General features: G+C 39.8%; 1 protein-coding gene and 1 pseudogene across 1 annotated transcript in view; both read left to right on the forward strand.

The window, feature by feature from the left end:
* The window catches only part of NEK11 (NIMA related kinase 11), a 423,428-nt gene that overhangs the window by 246,373 nt on the left and 165,564 nt on the right, over positions 1–11,491 (forward strand). The gene's annotated exons all lie outside the window — the stretch shown is intronic.
* On the forward strand, positions 2,362–3,044 carry LOC101347183 (glutathione S-transferase Mu 3-like; annotated as a pseudogene).

An 11,491-nucleotide genomic window follows, 5' to 3' on the forward strand; every position in this document is an offset into this window, starting at 1 on the left:
GTAGATTTTTCTCTACTACAGGGTTTCGCAGAGCTTTCAATGTGTTCATGAGAATTATGAGTCTCTAAGATACAACATGTAGCATTTCCAAAACACATTTTCATAGATCCTTTTTAAAGTCCTTTTGGACATATTTCTTTGGCACATACTTTGGTAAATCCAGTCTATGTTGCTGAGTAATAAGTAGTGGATACATATTGTAGAGTGAGAAGATTAACTCTGATCTGAGGTCAAGGGGATAAACTTGTGACTCAGGTAGTAAAGGGTCTAGTTCCTCATGGGCTGTGGAATCTGTAAGAGAAATAACTTATGGGGCTGCTAGAATGTGGAATTGGGAAGAACAGTGAACTGTCCCCAGGAAGAACCAACCATGAGTCAAAGAAATCCTAAGAGATGCTAATGACCTCAAAGCTAAATTTAGGACAGAAACTTTAAGCCTGTCACTGACTTACCCCCAACAGTTGTACAGCCCACAGAGCCTGATGGTATAGACTCTTGTGGTAGCCACAGGGGAGGAGAGCTGTGGCAAAGGCTTCTATCCACAGTGGGGCTGTCTTTTAAAAGGAGAAGATGCTAGAGATTTGGGAAGTAGCTACAGAAAGTTGCCCAGGAAGCTCCTGATAGAGATCCCACCAAAGGAAGCTTCAGTTTGGGGGGTGGAATGTTAGGTCACACCTGTTTTGGGGATCACCTCAGAAGCAGTCAGAAAATAGCCTTATGGAAGGACATTTGTGAACCAAAAGGGCAAAGGAAACCAGAAAAAAAGCAGCTGGCTTGGAAATAAACCAAATCCATTGCTGTTGAGTTGATTCCAAGTCATGGTGACCCCATGTGAGTCAGAGTAGAACTGTACTCCATAGTGTTGTCAATGGCTGTAATCTTATGGAAGCAGATCGCTAGGTGTTTCATCTGTGACATCAGTGGTTTCAAACCACCAACCTTTTCAGTTAGTAGGTACGCGCAAACTGTTTGTGGAACCCGGGGTCATTTGGCTTCTAACAAAGCTTTGCAAATAAAGACTTCTGAAACAATTCAAGTGGGAAAATGTTTTGAAAGTTTCACAGGTGGAGAAGTTATGAGTTTAAGTCTGCGTGGTGAGGTAGAAACAGAGAGAAATGTTGTATTTGACTTATACGACTGTCTATTGCCCTGAAGATATGAGCTTTTTTTTTTTTCACTGACTTATTCAAAAAGGGTTTATTGATTGTCTCCTTTCTGCTAAGTTTTGAGCTAATAATCACCGAACAGCCATGGTCCTTGCCCTTGTGGAACTTACAAGAACAAACAAAACATTACATCTTTTATAAGTGCATCAGAAGAAACAAACAGCACTGTAATAAGGAAAGACCAAAGATGTGGTGGTGGAAACCAAATTTACGTAGGTTCTTAGAAAAGCCTTTCTGAGCAAGTTACAGTATGTTGAGACCTGAAAGGTGACAAGATCATGCATATGTGAGGCAGAGCATTCCAGCCAGTGAGAAGGTTCCAAGGTAGGAAAGATCTTGGTGTATTTGAAGAACTGAAAAAGACCCACAGGACTGGAGTATAGTGAGTGGGAGAAAGAGTGAAGTGAGAGGAGAATGGAAAGGAGCTGTACCATGCAAGGAGTGGCAAGCCAGTTATTATATATAGAGGGGATCTGGATTTTATTCTTTGTGCAGCAGCAAGGGTGGTTGCTGTTAGGGAAATGGATTAAAGTGAGGCAACAGTGGAAGCGGAGAGAGAGGTAAGGAGGCTATTGATGGTCCAGGCAAGAGATGATGGTGGCATTAGCTAGGATAGCTTTTAAGGGGTGGATTAAAAAAAATAGAAAGACCTTCAATTTATAGCAATAGATGTACACATCAAAAAAGAAGAAAGGGACAAAATCAAAACATCAGCTATACACCTCGAAAGAGAAGAGCAAAAGAAGCCCGCAGCCACCAGAAGAAAGGAAATAATAAAAGATCAGAGCAGAAATAAAAGAAATAGAGAATAGAAAAACAATAGAAAGGATCAACAAAACCAAAGTTGGTTCTTTTAAAGGATCAACAAAATTGACAAACCACTGGCCAAATTGACAAAAGAAAAACAGGAGAGGATGCAAATAACACAAATAAGAAACAAAATGGGGGACATTACAACAGACCCAACTGAAATAAAAAGAATCATAACAGAGTAGTATGAAAAACTATACTCCAACTAATTTGAAAACCTAGAGGAAATAGAGAAATTTCTAGAAACACGCTACCTACCTAAACTAACAAAAACTGGGGTCGAATATCTAAACAGACCCATAACAGGGAAAGAGATCGAAAAGGTAATAAATAAACTTCCCAACCAAAAAATAAAACCCTGAGTCCTCCAAGGCACGGAGTCAAGATGAGCTGTTTGTCACACTTGACTACGGTCCTGGGTTACTGGGATATGTGTGGGCTGGCTCACGCCATCTGCACGCTACTGGAGTTCATGGATATATCCTATGAGGAGAAATGGTACATGTGCGGGGCAGCTCCTGACTCTGATTGAAGCCAATGGCTGGATGTGAGATTCAAACTAGACCTAGACTTCCCTAATCTGCCCTACCTCCTGGATGGAAAGAACAAGATCACCTAGAGCAATGCCATCTTGCGCTACATCACTCGCAAGCACAATATGTTTAGTGAGACAGAAGAAGAAAGCATTCGAGTGAACATCATAGAGAACCAAGTAATGGATTTCCGCATGCAACTTGTACGGATCTGCTACAACCCTAACCATGAAAAGTTGAAGCCTCAGTACTTAGAACATCTACCTGGACAACTGAAACAATTCTTCTTGTTCCGGGGGGAATTCTCCTGGTTTGCAGGGGAGAAACTCAGCTTTGTGGACTTTCTCACTTATGATATCTTAGATCAGAAGCACATGTTTGAGTCCAGGTGCCTGAGGAGTTCCCAAATCTGAAGGCTTTAACGTGTCGTTTTGAGACTTTGGAGAAAATAGCTGTGTACATGCAATCTGACTGCTTCTTCAAGATGCCAATCAACAACAAGATGGCCAAGTAGGGCAACAAGGGAATATGCTGAGCAGAGTTAACACTGCTTGCTTTGTTCTATCTTGTCCCTAGGGGGCTTGTCCTCTGTCTTTGCTCTTTTCAATAAATAGCACTTCAGCTAAAAAAAAGCCCTGGCTGTTATGGCTTCACTGGAGAATACTACCAAACATTCAGAGAAGAGCTTACACCAGTACTACTCAAACTATTTCAGAACATCAAAAAGGAAGGGATACTTCCAAATTCATTCTATGAAGCCAGCATAACCCTGATACCAAAACCAGGCAAAGACACTACAAAAAAATTACAAACCAATATCTCTCATGAATATAGATGCAAAAATTCTCAACAAAATTCTAGCCAATAGAATTCATCATCGTATCAAAAAAATAATACACCATGACCAAGTAGATTTCATACCAGGTAGGCAAGGATGGTTCAACATTAGAAAATCAATCAATGTAATCCAGAACATAAATAAAACAAAAGAATAACATGATCATCTCAGGCGACACAGAAAAGGTGTTCAACAAAGTCCAACACCTATTCCTGGTTTAAAAAAAAAAAAAAAAACTCTCAATAAAATAGGTATAGAAGGGAAAATCCTTAACATAATAAAGAGCATCTATACAAAACCAACAGCCAACATCATTCTCAGTGGAGAGAGGCTGAAAACATTCCCCCTGAGAACAGGAACAATACAAGGATGCCCTTTATCACCACTGCTATTTAACATTGTGTTGGAAGTCCTAGCTAGAGCAATAAGGCAAGAAAAAGAAATAAAGGGCATCCAAATAAGTAATGAAGAAGTTAAACTGTCCCTGTTTGAGGATGATATGATACTATACATAGAAAACCCTAAAGACTCCACGAGAAAACTACTGGAACTAATAGAAAGATTCAGCAGAGTAGCAGGATACAAGATAAACATACAAAAATCAGTTGGATTCCTATACACCAATAAAGAGAACTATGAAAAGGAAATCAGGAAAGCAATACCGTTTACAATAGCCCCTAAAAAAATAAAATACTTAGGAATAAATCTAACCAGGGAAGTAAAAGACCTATACAAAGAAAACTACAAAACACTACTGCAAGAAACCAAAGGAGACCTACATAGCTGGAAAAACATCACCATACTCATGGATAGGTAGACTCAACATTGTGAAAATGTCAATTCTACCCAAAGCAATCTACAAATATAATGCAATTCCAATCCAAATACCAACAGCATTCTTCAATGAGATGGAAAAACTAATCATTAACTTTATATGGAAAGAAAGAGGCTCTGGATAAATAAAGCACTATTGAAGAAGAAGAATAAAGTAGGAGGACTCACACTACCTGACCTCAGAACCTGCTATACAATTATCATGGTCAAAACAACGTGGTACTGGTACAGCTACAGACATATTGGCCAATGGAACAGAATAGAGAACCCAGATGTAAATCCATATCCACCTACGGTCACCTGATCTTCAACAAAGGCCCAAAGTCCCTTAAATGGGGGAAAAGACAGTCTTTTTAATAAATGGTGCTGTCAAAACTGTCAAAAATGGACTGCTATCAAAATTGTCCATCTGTTAAAAAAATGAAACAGGACCCCATACCTCACACCATACACAAAAACTAATTCAAAATGGATCAGAGACCTAAATATAAAACCAAAAACTGTAAAGATCATAGAAAAAACAAATAGGATCAAAGCTAGAGGCCCTAATACACAGCATTAATAGTATACAAACCATAACTAACAATACACAAACACCAGAAGATAAGCTAGATAACTTGTATCTTCTAAAAATTAAACACAATGCTCACCAAAAGATTTTACCAACAGAGTAAAACAAGAGCCTACAGACTGGGAAAAATTTTTGGCTTTGACAAATCCGACAAAGGTCTAATCTCTAAAATCTACAGGAAAATCCAACACCTCTACAACAAAAAGACGAATATTTGAATTAAAAAATGGACAAAGGATATGAAGAGACACTTCACTAAAGAAGACACGCAGGCAGCTAACAGGCACATGAGGAAATGCTTGTGATCATTAGACATTAGAGAAATGCAAATCAAAACTTCAATGAGATACCATCTCACCCTGACATTACTGGCATGAATCAAAAAAACAGAAAATAACAAATGTTGGAGAGGCTGCGGGGAGCTTGGAACTCTTATGCACTGCTGTTGGGAATGTAAAATGGTACAACCATTTTCGAAAATAAATATGGAGCTTCCTTAAAAAGCTAGAGATAGAAATACCATATGATCCAGCAATCCCACTTCTAGGACCATATCCTAGAGAAATAAGAGCCGTCATACAAATAGACATATGCACACCCATGTTCATTGCAGCATTATTCACAATAGCAAAAAGATGGAAACAACCTAAGTGCCCATCAACAGATGACTAGATAAACTATGGTACATACACACAATGGAATACAACACAATGATAAAGAACAATAATGAATCTGGAGGGTATTATGCTGAGTTGAATAAGTCAATCACAAAAGGACAAATACTGTATGAAACCACTGTTGTAAAAACTCATGAAAAGTTTTAGACACAGAAAGAAACAATCTTTGATGGTTACTAGGGAGGGGAGGAGTAGGGAGGGAAAAAGACTAACTAGACAATGGGTAAGTGATAACTTTGGTGAAGAGTAAGACCATATACAATACTGGGGAAGGCAGCACAACTTGACCAAGGCAAGGTCATAGAAGATTCATGGACACATCCAAACTCCCCGAGGGACTAAATTACTGGGCTGAGGGTGGTGGGGACCATGGTATGGGGGAAGGAACATCCAGCTCAATTGGCATAACATAGTTTATAAAGAAAATGTTCTACATCCTACTTTGGTGAGTAGCGTCTGGGGTCTCAAAAGCTTGTGAGCAGCCATCTGAGATACTCCATTGGTCCCACCCCATCTGGAGCAAGGGAGAATGAAGAAAACGAAAGACACAAAGGAAAGATTAGTCTAATGGACTAATGGACCACAACTACCACAGCCTCCACGAGACCGAGTCCAGCACAACTAGATGGTGCCTGGCTACCACCACTGACTGCTCTGACAGGGATCACAGTTGAGGGTCCAGAACAGAGCAGGAGAAAAATGTAGAATGAAATTCTAACTCACAAAAAAAGACCAGACTTACTGGTCTGACAGAGACTGGAGAAACCTCAAGAGTATGGCCCCTGGATAACCTTTTAACTCAGTACTGAAGTCACTCATGAGGTTCACCCTTCAGCCAAAGATTAGAGAGTCCCATAAAATTAAATGAGACTAAATGGGCACACCAGCCCAGGGGCAAGGACGAGAAGCCAGGAGGGGACAGGAAAGCTGGTAACGGAGAGCCCAAAGTTGAGAAGGGGAAAGTGTTGACATGTTGTGTGGGTTTGGCAACCAATATCACAAAACAGTCTGTATATTAATTGTTTAATGAGAAACTGGTTTGCTCTGTAAATCTTCATCTAAAGTACAATAAAATTAAATTTTTTTAAAAAAGACCTTTTGTACTGGTTTCTCAACTTCACTTCTATAGTCCTACTTCTCACCTCATGGTTGAGAACATGCATTGTGGGGGAAATTGATGGGAAGATTTACTGCTGAAAGAGCAGTGAATCACTAATCATGCCAGCTGGAATGCCCTAGGGACACACTCTGTCATCCATCCCAACCTCTGTCCATGTGCTGTCACTCCCATATGTAGAAATGGATTATCTTCCCAAACTGGTGGGCCAAGACTGCATCTGTCTCCCATCTTTGTATACCCATGCAGTGTGATTTTTGATGCACCCCTTCCTATGTCCCCCTTTGACATTCCTACTTGCTGCCATCTAAACATTTAGTATTAGAAATTAATTCCTCTGATATGAAGTTATATCCTTTAATGAAACACAGATGTTTAAGAGAGAGAGAACGTGAGCCTTAACAATCATCTTGGCTTTAATGGGTCTAGCATCTATTTTCCTGAGAGCAAGCAGATTTCAATTTAGGGGAGAATGATAAAAACATGATGGCATTGTAGCTCATTGTGGCAAAAATGTACTGCTTTGGGTGAGCAGGAGCGTGGAGAAAAGGACAAGAGCAGAGAAAGAGGAGGGTTTCCAAATGCTCACATTCTTTGGCCAAACAATTCCACTTCGAAATGGCTAACCTAATGAAATAATAATAAACAGAGACAACGATTTATGTGCAAATATAATCTTTGCAGTATTTCCAACAAAGTAAAATGGAGGCAACCTAGATGTGCAATGATGGAGTGTATATGAATACAATATGGCTGTACAGTGCAATATTGTACAGCTGTTAACATTGTCTCTGAAGAATTTTTAATGGTATGAAATAAAAGCCCAAACAAAAGTGTGTATGTGTGTGTACACGCACGTGTATGTATATATGTTTATAAACCGGTTACTATTGAGTCAGTTTCGACTTATGGTGACTGCATGTTTGTTAGAGTAGAACAGTGCTCCATAGGGTTTGCAGTGACTGATTTTTCTGAAGTAGATTTCCAGGCCTTTCTTCCAAGGCACCTCTGGATGGACACAAACCTCCAAACTTTCAGTTAGCAGCTGAGTGTGTTAACCATTTGCACCACCCAGGGACTCCATGTATGTGTGTGTACATGTATGTTGTTAGCTGCTGACAGGTTGGCCCCTGACTCATGGAAATCCCATGCACACTAGGATCAGACTGTTGCGATCCATAGGGTTTTCATTGACCGATTTTTTGAAGTAGATCGCCAGGCCTTTCTTCTTAGTCTGGAAGCTCTGATGAAACCTGTTCAGCATCATACCAACACATAAGCCTTTATTGACAGGTGGTGGCTGCATATGAGGTATATTGGGCTTTTATCCCATGTTATTAAAAATTCTTCAGAAACATAATGTTAATAGCTGCACAGTCAAACCCAGGTATCCCACATGGAAGGCAAGAATTCTACCACTGAACCACCACGCCCCCTGCATATACATACACACACACACACACACACACACACACAGTATGTATACACACATACATTATACATATGTAGTGTAATCTCAAATACCTAAAGGATAGATGTATGTAGAAAAGACTGTATGTATGTGTGTTAATAGTGATATGATTTTTGGTGGTATTTATTTTCTTTTCAATAGTTTTGTATCTTTTCCAAGGTTAAAAAATGTGTATTATAAGAGAAAATATTATTTAAAATATCTTTATACAATCATTTAAAAAGGGAGGCTGCTCCAGATATCATAGCTTTTTCTGTGCCTGCTAGGCAGGCATTAATAGTTATTATGCCTATTATGGAACTGATTGTGTGTGTGTGTGTGTGTGTGTGTGTGTGTGTGTGTGTGTGTGTGTGTGTTAGGTACCTTCGAGTCAGTTCTGACTCATAGCGATCCTATGTACAACAGAACGAAACATTGCCCAGTCCTGTGCCATCTTTGCAATTGTTGTTATGCTTGAGCCCATTGTTGTAGCCACCGTGGCAATCCATCTCGATGAGGGTCTTCCCTTCTTTTTTTGCTGACCCTCTACTTTACCAAGCACGATGTCCTTCTCCAGGGACTGATCCCTGCTGATAAGATGTCCAAAGTATGTGAGATGAAGCCTCGCCCCTTGCTTCTAATGAGCATTCTGACTGTACTTCCAAGACAGATTTGTTCATTCTTCTGTAAGTCCATGGTCTATTCAGTATTCCTTGCCAACACCACAATTGAAAGGCATCAGTTCTTCGATCTTCCTTATTCACTGTCCAGCTTTCATCTGCATACAAGGCAATTGAAAACACCATGGCTTGGGTCAGGCACACCTTAGTCCTTAAAGTGACGTCTTTGCTTTTTAACATTTTAAACAGGTCTTTTGCAGCAGATTTGCCCAATGCAATGTGTCATTTGATTTCTTGACTGTTGCTTCCATGGGTATTGATTGTGGATCCAAGCAAAATGAAATCTTTGACAACCTCAGTCTTTTCTCCATTTATCATAGGGTTGCTTATTGGTAGTTGTGAGGATTTTTCGTTTTCTTTATGTTGAGGTGTAATCCATACTGAAGGCTGTAGTCTTTGATGTTCATCAGTAAGTGCTTCAAGTCCTCTTCACTTTCAGCAAGGAAGGTTGTGCCTTCTGGATAACACAGGTTGTTAATGAGTCTTTCTCCAATATTGATACCCTGTTCGTATAGTCCAGCTTCTTGAACCATTTGCTCAGCATACAGATTGAATAAGTATAATAATAAATAAATAATACAACCCTGACACACACCTTTCTTGACTTTAAGCCATGCAGTATCGTCTTGTTCTGTTCGAACAACTGCCTCCTGGTCTAAGTACAGGTTCCTCATGAGCACAACTGAATGTTCTGGCATTTCCATTCTTCGCATTGTTATCCGTAATTTGTTATGATCCACACATTCAAATGGCTCTGCATAGTCAATAAAACACAGGTAAACATCTTTCTGGTATTCTCTGCTTTCACCCAGGATCCATCCGACATCAACAATGATATCCCTGGTTCCAAGTCCTCTTCTGAATCTGGTTTGAATTTCTGGCAGTTCCCTGCCGATGTACTGCTGCAACCACTTTTGAATAATCTTCAGCAAAATTTTACTTGTGTGTGATATTAATAATATTGTTAGATAATTTCCACATTCTGTTGGATCACTTTTCTTTGGAATGGGTATAGGTATGGACCTCTTCCAGTTGATGGACCAGGTAGCTGTCTTCCAAATTTTTTAGCATAGACGAATGAGTGCTTCCAGTGCTGCATCGATTTGTTAAAATGTCTCAGTTGGTATTCTGCCAATTCCTGGAGCCTTGTTTCTCACCAATGCCTTCAGTGAAGCTTGGACCTCTTCCTTCAGTACCATTGGTTCTTAATCATATGCAATCTCCAATTCTTTTTGGTACAGTAACTGTGTATTGCTTCCATCTTCTTTTGATGCTTCCTATGTTGTTTAATATTTTCCCCGTAGAATCCTTCAATATTGCAACTCGAGGCTTGAATTTTTTCTTCAGATCTTCCAGCTTGAGAAATGCTGAGTGTATTCTTCCCTTTTGGTTTGCTATTTCCAGATCTTTGCACATTTTATTATAATACTGTACTTTGTCTTCTCAAGCCACCCTTTGAAATCTTTTGTTCAGCTCTTTTACTTCATCATTTCTTCCTTTCCCTTTAGCTTCTCTATGTTCAAGAGCAACTTTCAGAGTCCCTTCTTCTTTTTTTTTTTTTTTTTAATTGTACTTTAAGTGAAAGTTTACAGGTCAAGTCAGTTTCTCATACACAAATTTATACACATATTTTTATGTGACATAGCTGCTCTCCCTATAATGTGACCGCACACTCCTCCTTTCCACCCTGGATTTTCCATGTCCATTCAACCAGCTCCTGCCCCTTTTTGCCTTCTCATGTCACCTCTGGACAGAAGCTGCCCATTTAGTCTCATGTATCTACTTGAGTTAAGATGCACTCTCTTTATGAGTATCATTTTATGTCCCATAGTCCAATCTAATCTATTTCTGAACAGTTGGCTTCAGGAATGGTTTTAGTTCTGGGCTAACAGAGAGTCCGGGGGCCAGATCTTCTGGGGTCCCTCCAGTCTCAGTCACACCATTAATTCTGGTCTTCTCACTAGAATTTGAGGTCTGCACACCACTTTTCTCCTGCTCCATCAGGGACTCTCAGTTGTATTGCCTGTCAGGGTGGTCATTGGTGGTAGCTAGGTACCATCTAGTTCTTCTGGTCTCAGGCTGATGGAGTCTCTGGTTTATGTGGCCCTTTCTGTCTCTTGGGCTAATATTTTCCTTGTGTCTTTGCTGTTTTTCATTCTCCTTTACTCCAGGTAGGTTGGGACCAATTGATGTATCTTAGATAGCCACTTGCTAGCTTTCAAGACCCCAGACACCGCTCACCAAAATGGGATGCAGAACATTTTCTTAACAAACTTTGTTATGCCACTTGACCTAGATGTCTCCTGAAACCATGGTCCCCAGAACCCCACACCTGCTACTCTTTTCCTCAAAGTGTTTGGTTATATCAGGAAGCCTGTTAGCTTTTGGTTTAGTCCAGTTCTGCTGACTTCCCCTGTAGTGTATGTTGACCTTCCCTTCACCTAAGATAATTCTTATCTACTATCTAGTTAGTGAATTACCCCTCTCCCTCCCTCCCTTCCTACCCTCATAACCATCAAAGAATGTTTTATTCTGTGTTTAAACCTTTTCGTGAGTTCTTAAAATAGTGGTCTTATACAATGTTTGTCCTTTTGTGACTAATTTCACTCAGCATAATGCCTTCCAGATTCATCCATGTTATGTTTTGCTGATTCATCATTGTTCTTTACCATTGCATAGTATTCCATTGTGTGAATATACCATAATTTGTTTATCCATTCATCCGTTGATGGGCACCTAGGTTGTTTCCATCTTTTTGCTATTGTGGACAGTGCTGCAGTGAACATAGGTGTGCGTATATCTATTCGTGTGATGG

This window comes from Trichechus manatus, unplaced genomic scaffold (genome assembly GCF_000243295.1).
Source record: "Trichechus manatus latirostris isolate Lorelei unplaced genomic scaffold, TriManLat1.0 scaffold00084, whole genome shotgun sequence".
In the NCBI taxonomy this organism is placed as follows: Eukaryota; Metazoa; Chordata; class Mammalia; order Sirenia; family Trichechidae; genus Trichechus; species Trichechus manatus.